The 11,266-nt window shown below is 39.3% G+C and overlaps 1 long non-coding RNA gene across 1 annotated transcript in view; it reads right to left on the bottom strand.

Moving 5' to 3' along the window:
• LOC149748423 (uncharacterized) overlaps positions 1-11,266 on the bottom strand; it is a 63,548-nt gene that overhangs the window by 19,393 nt on the left and 32,889 nt on the right. The window contains exon 2 of the long non-coding RNA XR_016394362.1: positions 3,293-3,380. This is a non-coding gene — a long non-coding RNA (uncharacterized LOC149748423). The remainder of the gene's footprint in view (positions 1-3,292; positions 3,381-11,266) is intronic.

Raw genomic sequence — 11,266 nt, 5'->3', positions numbered from 1 at the left:
CAGTGTAGATGGCATGAGTAATCTTACATGCATACAGTGCGCAGCACCAACATATCCACAGATCTCCTTAGTGTTTTTTGTCAAATGACAGATTATATTGTTTTGGAACAGTGACTCACAGCCTTGGCTGCACATTGTAGTCACCTGGCAAGTTTTACGAACTACTGCAGACTAGGCATTGATTTTAGAAGCTACCCAGGTGATTCTGCTATGCAGTCAAGGTTTTATTTTCTACTACTCAGGCTTTGACCCATACTAGACCATTAAATCAGAATCTCCAGGGGTAGGACATGGGCAACAGCACTTTCTAGAGTGCCCCATGTGAATACCACGTGCAGACCAAACTGAGAACCACTAAAAGGGTCCTCAGGATCAAGTCTCCAACCCATTTGTTTTACAGGTGAGGATAATTGAGACCTGAGCGGCTCAATAGTCTTCCCCCAAGGTTAAGTGGCTAATTAGATTCCGTGTTAGAAGTCAGGCCACATTTAGCATAGAGATTCAGAGCACAGAAGAAACTATTTTAAAAGACATTTTTCAAACCACTAAAAATAGATGAAAATATGGCATCATTTAGAATCTTCTAGGAGAACTAGCCAATTATACATCTTACCCATTTATTGCTTCTACACTCTCTGGTCCCATTATCTACTGACTCACCTAGGCTCACCTTGCACTTTAAGTGATTCTGAAAGGCCTCTGAACTAAATTTGGGGAGAGTCTTGGGGTTATGAGTGTTATGCTCCTGAGGGTCCCATGTCCCAGTAATTGGTCCACTAATGTGTTAATGGCTGGAGTTTAACAGAATGAAAACAATAGGAAAAGAGAAGACATATGGTTAGAGGACTGACTGTTCTGCGCCGGGTTTCCTGTGTGGAAAATCAAACGACTTGATACTAATTGTTTGTGTGCAAAAGTCGTTGGCAGTGAAGCCAACAAAAACACTGGATAGTGTGTCGGCTCAAAGCAAAGCACATCAAATTATGTATTCAGAAGGCCTTATAATCAGAACCTTGGTCATGTGAATCACTTGCTTTTTACTTAGGCTTCAGGAGGCCCTTCCTGTGAACAGAATGTCTGGCCTATTAAACACAGAGCTGCCAAGTCAGAGCCACAGGTGGCCATGATTTGGCAAGTGATAAAACACCAGCCATGCTGAAGACAATAAAAAACGGATAGGATTTTTTTTCATCTGGTTTTCAATACATACATACAGAACAAAAGACTTTCTTGGGACAAAGCTGAGTTTTATGATTGAACATAACACCCAATATGATTCCCTAATACATTACCAAGCCCCTACTTAAGGTTTGGAAATTTTTTATTGAAAGTCACTGATTTATAAGTCTGTATAAAAGACAGTATTAGAGCTGAATAATAAGTAGCTATATTCATTTAATTTTTCCCCTGTTTCTTCTTATGTTTTTAAGGATTCATCATAGATATTTACATTCTCCATAACCTTAGAAAAAAGGCACATATAACTTGTGTACTGAGAATTTTACAAATCCACAGTCAAACTTCACCTTCTACCTCACTCCCAGCCACAATACACAGCCAGCCGATGCTCACAAGATGTCATCCACCTAACTCTACAGACCTTAGTGCTCTTTCTCTCTTAACAGTTAGGTTCATTGTATTTCTTATCACTCTGATCCTTCTCAATCTCCTGAGATACCCATGTTGACCCAAACCTTATTGCACCTACCACTCTTCAATTTCACCCTACATCGTGTTCTGTATACGATCCTGTCTCAACGTTATCTATTTCCTCTCCTGTAAATCCTCCAAATTAATGTATATGTAATGGACAGCATGTGAGCAAACCCTAGCACCAGCATCTGGGTATCTATTTACTCCTCCTGTTCTCTGGGGTTATAAACTCCAGCCCCAGGACTGAAAAACAGGACCGGTGCCAGGGAAACTGTGACCTATTTCAGGCTCTGCCACCTCATAGATTTACCAGAGTGAACAATTTTGGGGCCCTATTTTCCTCATCCATAAAATAAAAATACAAATTTTAAAGCGTTTTGTTCAGAGTGGTTGTTAAGATCATGGAAGCCAATGAAAAATGACCATCTTAAAAGGCATGTGATTGAAAATCTGTGTCAGAAAGAATTTCCATATTCCCAATTTCCTTATAGCTTGAAAAAACCTTAAAATGTAACTAGGCTAACTTACAATTAAGTGCAAATTTTCATTCTTACTCTCTGATAGATGGTTACCAGTTTCTGCTTGAATATATTTAGTGATGGGAACTGTTTCTGTCTGAAAGCTACTCATTCCAGCCTTAACAATGTGTATTTATCTGTGATAGTTTAAAAAAAAAAAAAGCACCATCTCTGATATAGCTTATAAATTGACAAGATTTTACCACAGGATATTAGGAAAGAGAAACAAAGCAATTTATTTCCTTGTTTCCTTTTTGTAATTATCACCAAAAGACAGAAATTTTACAATTAGGTTCAAACCTCCTATTTAAAACAGAATTGGTAAAATACCACAAGCATAAAGACGATCATTTTCTGTTCTCAAACTTAGAGATATTAGAGGGTCCAACTTGCAGTGATTTTTAAGTGCAGTAAATCTAGGTTTAGCTTGCAAATAACTAACAAAAAGGAAACAGTGACAAGAATATTAAGAAGTAGTAAAAGACTAAAGGCCAAAAGGAATTTTTGAGTAATTAGGGATAAAAAAGACAATTTGTATTATGGCCCAAAGCATATGGAAAGGTGCTCAACACATTATGAGGGAAATGCAAATTAAAACTACAATAATATATCAATACACACAGCAGATTGTTGAACAGGAGAAAAACTAACAATACAAAGTGATAGTGAAAATGTGGAGTGACTAGAACTCATGAATCGCTGGTGGAAGTGACAGTTGGTACGACCACTTCGAAAAATTATTTGGCTATAGAGTAAAACTAAAAATACCTATGACCCAACAAGTCTGAACCTGGCAATAATGAGTACAGTTCACGTCTTAGATCCACTAAAAGACATGAACAAAAATGTAAATAGAACCTTTATTCATAATTGTCCAAAACTGAGTTTCACTCAAATGTCCCTCAACAGTAGAAGGGATAAACCAATTGTGTAGTATTCATGCTCTCAGTAATGAAAAAGAACCAACCATTGTTACAAGCAACAACGTAAATGAATCTCCCAGACATGATGTTCAGCAAAAGAAGACAGACTCAAGAAAGGAAATACTGTATGATTCCATTTACATGAAGTTCAAAAATAGGAAAAATTAACTCATGGTGGTAAGTTATAATTATCCTTACCTTTGTATGCTGACATGGGGTGTGAGGGAGCCTCCTGAGGTGCTGGAGATATTTTGTATCTTGATCTATATGGTGATTGCCCAGGCATCTACATTTATAAAACAATTGATCTGATTTATATATTTAAGAATTATGCACAGAAAAACTACTATCAGTAGAGACGTACAGCTTTACTATATTATATTCTAAACTATAATTCACATTTTTCTATCTCAGCCTCTTTAGAATACACCAAAATAATATTTCATGTAATAGAGTCAAGTTGGAAAGAGTTGTCAAGAGCTTAATTTGAATTAATTATTGTGTTTAAGAAAAACTGCTTTATAATTGTATATCTTGATAGTAAAAAAAGTATATTTAGCACTTCTAAATGTCCTTCTGTTTACTTAATATAAGCACTTATTAAAATGAGTTGCAGAGTTTCTCATTGATGAAAGCATTCGTGAAAAAATAAGTGTATTTTAAATAGAAGTTACTTTATTTACTATGAAGGCAAATCAGGATGACCTGGGTCAACAAGTGCATTTAACTGAGAAGGACTACCATTTAATTTGTGGAATTCTACAGTAAATTTGAACTAAAATGATTTTTACCACATAACTCTCTTTAAAAAAGTGGAATTTGCTAAAGAAAGCAGTTATTTAGGAAAGTGTTCTACTAGTGTATACCTGAGTATCATAAACTCGAGGATGCAAAGTTTCTAGTCACTAATTCCCTGAGGCAAACACTTTGCGAGGAGAGAAGTGGTTCACCCGCCCATGAGTTCCCCTCTCTGAAAACTGTCCAGCTGCCTATGCACCCGGGTGCACTCAATACTTTCCTTATTCAAAACTATTCATGTGATTTTCATTGGAAAAAAAAAAAAAACTATTCTAATAGCATCTACACCCCTTAGAGAGGAGTATGAAAACGAAAGTAACCTTACTCTTAATAAGATAAAAACTAAAGAAACATAGAGAAAATCTACTACTTAAAACACCTAGTACTTTACAAATAAGCCACAAAAAAAAAGGAGAGAGAATGTGTGTGTGTGTGTGTGCGTGCGCACACGTGTGTGCAGACTGGAGAACTAGGAAAACATCTAATCCCTTCTCTGACAATTTTTTTTAATTGAATGGAAAGAGAAATTAATCAGACAAAGGAAGGAGGAGAAAGGGTCTATTACAGAATTGAAAATCGGATGCTTGCACCTTCTATGATGTCACATAACATTATCTGAGTAGGGCCTATGAGAAAAAAAGGAGCACTTCTGAGAAGGGCACAGAAACCTTGCTCCATGGGGAAGCGTGTAACTTAAATCCTGCCTTTTAGCCCCACCAGAGAGCAAGCTTTAGGAATCTCCCCTGATAGAAAGGGCTGCTCATTTTCAGCACCACCACTTGCCTCTACCATCTTCTTAAACCCCTGCTCCCCACGTCCCCACCCTACTCTTGTGTTGGTTTTGTTTTTTATACTGAAAATGCAGAAGGTATGCTGTAAGATGCAAGGAAAATGTTCTAGTTTCTGGGGAGTAGTCCAACTCTTGTGGTTTTATTAAATAAACATTCAACAAACTTCTACTACATGCAAAGCACTATGATAGATCAAGGAGAAGAAAGATGACTAAAGGAAAATAAAACACATTCTATGAAAGGTTGACTTCAAATTGCTTAAAATCCTGGAGAGGGAGGGGTGCGGTGGGGATGTTTGAAACCAACAGAAAAACATGAATATAATTAAGGAAGTAAAAGAGGGAAAGGATATCCTAAATGCATCATATCTGGAACAATTCAACTTTACTTTTCCATAGGAAATAAGGGCATTTTAAGCCAGCAAAGGTCATTTAAAAATCTGGTCCCAGTGTCATGGTGAAGGTAGAGTCCAAGATGGTCTCTAAGGACGGGAGTGTAGAACAGGGCTGAACTCAAAATGTTCTGTGGAAAAGTAAGTATAGAGTAAAACAAATAATTCTGTTTTTAGGAGGCTAAGTACATTCAACTATTGCAGGCACTAATTACTACCTTGGAAGCTTCAGAAATTCCTAAGTAGATGAGTCTAGGGGAGTAATCTGGTTGAAGAAAGGTAAGCAGACTTGTCTTCAAGCTTAATTTTCATAGCAAGCGAATCATTTACTTTCACTTGTTTGTTTATTTGGCAAGGTTTAGGAGAGGCTAATGGACACCAGTCTGGCTCCCCATCCCTCTTCCCCCTTCCCCTCCCCCATATCACTTGGTGCCTCCACTGACCATGAATGAAAATAATAATAAAGAACATGAAGAAAAACCAAGCAGTTGTTTAATCATTTTAAAGGCAATAATTTAGAATAACTAGATATTGTTTATCATTTCAAAATCAAATGATAATTTGCATCGCTATTGACAGGTTGGTGATTCTTGAATTTTTGTTGGTTACAGAGGCTTGTGAGAATTTCAGAAAAAATGACAGGGTCTCTTTCTTCCAAACTACCTACATTTGCCTCCCCACATATACTCAAATTGTATCAATGTAATGGAGTTTATGGGTCCCTGGTAAACTCATATACTGTTTTTATTTTAGCCTTCCCCTCAACCTCCCAGCTACTCACCCCTCACCACTAATGTTCGGAAACGATAGATTGTATTTGTATTTTCTTACTGCTCTCTTTATATTTTTACACAAACATCCTTCACTGTAAAAGGAAATACAGAGGTGGTTTGCAGACACTAATCCTAAATGAAAATTCTGGAATTTCTGTATGATTTTTTAATTTGGTGTTGGTTATTATCACTGGTCTTGGTTTTTTTTAGAGCAATAAAGAGATAGAAAAAATGGTCAAGGATTATTTGGATGAAAATTTTGACTATGGTGGCAGAAATAGGCTGCTTTCATATGCTACAGATTTTGATATATCTAATAATTTAAATAGAAGTAAATTATTGAAGTAAAATAGGCTCATCCCCCAAATACAGTTCTATTAATAAAACATGGAGATCTGAAACCATAGTAACAAAATGCTCAACAGTAATAATTTATTTGCCTTAATAACTTCTATCAGACTAACAAATGCAAATAAGACAAAAATATGAAAATTAAAAGCTTTTTCTTCAAAATAATTTATTTATAACCAAAAGAAACAGAAATTAATACCCAGAAAAAATTAATTTATTTCAAGATATTAAATTATTTATAACAATTATTCTAATTCCTTCTGAAAAGTATCTCTTGAGCATAATCTCATGGACTAAATTTTAAAAAGAAAGAAACCAGAGGAGCTTCAAGATGGCTGAAGAGTAAGACACGGAGATCACCTTCCTCCCCACAAATACATCAGAAATACATCTACATGTGGAACAGCTCCTACAGAACACCTACTGAACGCTGACAGAAGACCTCAGACCTCACAAAGTTCAAGAAACTCCCCACGTACCTGGGTAGGGCAAAAGAAAAAACAGAGACAAAAGAATAGGGATGGGATCTGCACCAGTGGGAGGGAGCTGTGAAGGAGGCAAGGTTTCCACACACTAGGAAGACCCTTCGCGGGCAGAGACTGCAGGTGGCGGAGGGGGGAAGCTTCGGGCTGCGGAGGACAGCACAGCAACAGGGGTGCGGAGGGCAAAGCAGAGAGATTCCCGCACAGAGGATCAGTGCCAACCGGCACTCACCAGCCCGAGAGGCTTGTCTGCTCACCCGCCAGGGCGGGCGGGGGCTGGGACCTGAGGCTCAGGCTTCGGAGGTCGGATCCCAGGGAGAGGACTGGGGCTGTCTGCGTGAACAAAGGCTGAAGGGGGCTAGTGAGCCACAGCTAGCCGGGAGGGAGTCCGGGGAAAAGTCTGGACCTGCCTAAGAGGCCAGAGACCATTGTTTTGAGGGTGTGCAAGGAGAGAAAATTAAGAGTGCCGCTTAAAGGAGCTCTAGAGATGGGCGCGAGCCACGGCTATAAGCGCGGACCACAGAGACAGGCATGAGACACTAAGGCTTCCGCTGCCGCCACCAAGAAGCCGGTGTGCAAGCACAGGTCACTGTCCACACCTACCCTCCCAGGAGCCTGTGCAGCCCGCTACTGCCAGGGTCCCGTGATCCAGGTACAACTTCCCCGGGAGAACGCATGGCGCGCCTCAGGCTGGTGCAACGTCATGCCGGCCTCTGCTGCCGCAGGCTCGCCCCGCACTCCGTGCCCCTCCCTCCCCGCCCCCCCGGCCTGAGTGAGCCAGCGTCCCCGAAGCAGCTGCTCCTTTAAACCCGTCCTGTCTGAGTGAAGAACAGACGCCCTCCAGTGACCTACACACAGAGGCGGGGCCAAATCCAAAGCTGAACCCCGGGATCTGTGAGAACAAAGAAGAGAAAGGGAAATCTCTCCCAGCAGCCTCAGAAGCAGCGGATTAAAGCTTCACAATCAACTTGATGTACCCTGCATCTGTGGGATACATGAATAGACAACGAATGATCCCAAATTGAGGCAGTGGACTTTGAGAGCTAGATTTATTATTTTTTCCCCTTTTCCTCTTTTTGTGAGTGTGTATGTGTATGCCTCTGTGTGAGATTTTGTCTGTATAGCTTTGCTTCCCCATTTGTCCTAGGGTTCTATCCGTCCGTTGTTTTATTTTTTTTCTTAATAATTATTTTTTATTTTAATAACTTTATTTTATTTCACTTTATTTTATTTTATCTTCTCTTTCTTTCTTTTTTTTCCGCCCTTTTATTCTGAGCCGTGTGGAGGACAGGCTCTTGGTGCCCCAGGCAGGCCTCAGGACTGTGCCACTGAGGTGGGAGAGCCAAGTTCAAGACACTGGTCTACAAAAGACGTCCCAGCTACACGTAATATCAAACGGCGAAAATCTCCCAGAGATCTCCATCTCAACACCAACACCCAGCTTCACTCAATGACCAGCAAGCTACAGTGCCGGACACCCTATGCTAAACAACTAGCAAGACAGGAACACAACCTCATCCATTAGCACAGAGGCTGCCTAAAATCATAAGGCCACAGACACCCCAAAACACACACCACCAGACATGGACCTGCCCACCAGAAAGACAAGATCCAGCCTCAACCACCAGAACACAGGCACTAGTCCGCTCCACCAGGAAGCCTGCACAACCCACTGAACCAACCTTAGTCACTGGGGACAGACACCAAAAACAATGGGAACTACGAACCTGCAGCCTGCGAAAAGGAGACCCCAAACACAGTAAGTTAAGCAAAATGAGAAGACAGAAAAACACACAGCAGATGAAGGGGCAAGGCAAAAACCCAAAAGACCTAACAAATGAAGAGGAAATAGTTAGTCTGCCAGAAAAAGAATTCAGAATAATGATAGTAAAGATGATCCAAAATCTTGGAAAGAGAATGGAGAAAGTATAAGAAACGTTTAACAAGGACCTAGAAGAACTAAAGAGCAAACAAAGTGATGAACAAAATAAATGAAATTAAAAATTCTCTAGAAGGGAACAATAGCAGAATAACTGAGGCAAAAGAACGTCTACATGACCAGGAAGGAAAAATAGTGGAAATAACTAATGCAGAGCAGAATAAAGAAGAAAGAATGAAAAGAACTGAGAACAGTCTCAGAGACCTCTGAGACAACATTAAATGCACCAACATTCAAATTATAGGGGTCCCAGAAGAAGAAGAGAAAAAGAAACGGTCTGAGAAAATATTTGAAGAGATTATACTTGAAAACTTCCCTAATATGGAAAAGGAAAAAGTTAATCAAGTCCAGGAAGCACAGAGAGTCTCATACAGGATAAATCCAAGGAGAAACACGCCAAGTCACATATTAATCAAACTATGAAAAATTAAAGACAAAATATTAAAAGCAGCAAGGGAAAAACAACAAATAACACATAAGGGAATCCCCATAAGGTTAACAGCTGATCTTTCAGCAGAAACTCTGCAAGCCAGAAGGGAGTGGCAGGACATATTTAAAGTGATGAAGGAGAAAAACCTACAACAAAGATTACTCTACCCAGCAAGGATCTTATTCAGATTAGATGGAGAAATTAAGACCGCTACTGACAAGCAAAAGCTAACAGAATTCAGCACCACCAAACCAGCTTTACAACAAAAGCTAAAGGAGCTTCTCTAGGCAGGAAACACAAGAGAAGGAAAAGACCTACCATAATAAACACAAAACAATTAAGAAATGGTAATAGGAACATACATATCGATAATTACCTTAAATGTAAATGGATTAAATGCTCCAACCAAAAGACATAGATTGGCTGAATGGATACAAAAACAAGACCTGCATATATGCTGTCTAAAAGAGACCCACTTCAGACCTAGGGACACATACAGACTGAAAGGGAGGGGATGGAAAAAGAGATTCCATGCAAATGGAAATCAAAAGAAAGCTGGAGTAGCAATTCTCATATCAGACAAAATAGACTAAAAGAAAGACTATTAGAAGAGACAAAGAAGGACACTACATAATGATCAAGGGATCAATCCAAGAAGAAGATATAACAATTGTAAATATTTATGCACCCAACAAAGGAGCACGTCAATACATAAGGCAAATACTAACAGCCATAAAAGGGGAAATCAACAGTAGCACAATCACAGTAGGGGACTTTAACACCCCACTTTCACCAATGGACAGATCATCCAAAATGAAAATAAATAAGGAAACACAAGCTTTAAATGATATATTAAACAAGATGGACTTAATTGATATTCATAGGACATTCCATCCAAAAACAACAGAATACACATTCTTCTCAAGTGCTCATGGAACATTCTGCAGGATAGATCATATCTCGGGTCACAAATCAAGCCTTGGTAAATTTAAGAAAATTGAAATTGTATCAAGTATCTTTTAGGAACACAATGCTATGAGACTAGATATGAATTACAGGAAACAATCTGTAAGAAATACAAACACATGGAGGCTAAACAACACACTACTTAATAACCAAGAGATCACTGAAGAAATCAAAGAGGAAATCAGAAAACACCTAGAAGCAAAAGACAATGAAAACACGACGACCCAAAACCAATGGGATGCAGCAAAAGCAGTTCTAAGAGGGAAGTTTATATCAATACAATCCTACCTTAAGAAACAAGAAACATCTCAAATAAACAACCTAACCTTACACCTAAAGCAATTACAGAAAGAGGAACAAAAATACCCCAAAGTTAGCAGAAGGAAAGAAATCATAAAGATCACATCAGAAATAAATGAAAAGGAAACGAAGGAAACGATAGCAAAGATCAATAAAACTAAAAGCTGGTTCTGTGAGAAGATTAACTAAATTGATAAACCATTAGCCAGACTTCTCAAGATATAAAGGGAGAAGACTCAAATCAATAGAATTAGAAACGAAAAAGAAAAAGTAACAACTGACACGGTAGAAATACAAAGGATCATGAGAGATTACTACACACAACTATATGCCAATAAAATGGACAACCTGGAAGAAATGGACAAATTCTTAGAAATACACAACCTTCTGAGACTGAACCAGGAAGAAATAGAAAATATGAACTGACCAATCACAATCACTGAAACTGTGATTAAAAATCTTCCAACAGGGCTTCCCTGGTGGCGCAGCGGTTGAGAGTCCACCTGCCGACGCAGGGGACACGGGTTTGTGCCTCGGTCCGGGAAGATCCCACATGCCACAGATCGGCTGGGCCCGTGAGCCATGGTCACTGAGCCTGCGCATCAAGACCCTGTGCTCCGCAACAGGAGAGGCCACAACAGTGAGAGGCCCGCATACTGCAAAAAAAAAAAAAAAATCTTCCAATAAACGAAAGCCCAGGACCAGATGGCTTCACAGGCAAAATCTATCAAACATTTAGAGAAGAGCTAAAACCTATCCTTCTCAAACTCTTCCAAAATATAGCAGAGGGAGGAACACTCCCAAACTCCTTCCATGAGGCCACCATCAGTCTGATACCAAAACCAGACAAAGGTGTCACAAAGAAAGAAAACTACAGGCCAATATCACTGATGAACAGAGATGCACAAATCCTCAACAAAATACTAGCAAACAGAATCCAACAGCACATTA

This window comes from Delphinapterus leucas, chromosome 9 (genome assembly GCF_059928025.1).
Source record: "Delphinapterus leucas isolate spDelLeu-1000000601 "Yukka" chromosome 9, BTC_Dleu_Yukka2, whole genome shotgun sequence".
NCBI classification, from domain to species: domain Eukaryota; kingdom Metazoa; phylum Chordata; class Mammalia; order Artiodactyla; family Monodontidae; genus Delphinapterus; species Delphinapterus leucas.
Note: the sequence above shows the minus strand (reverse complement) of the source record. Positions and strands in the feature narration are given on the sequence as shown.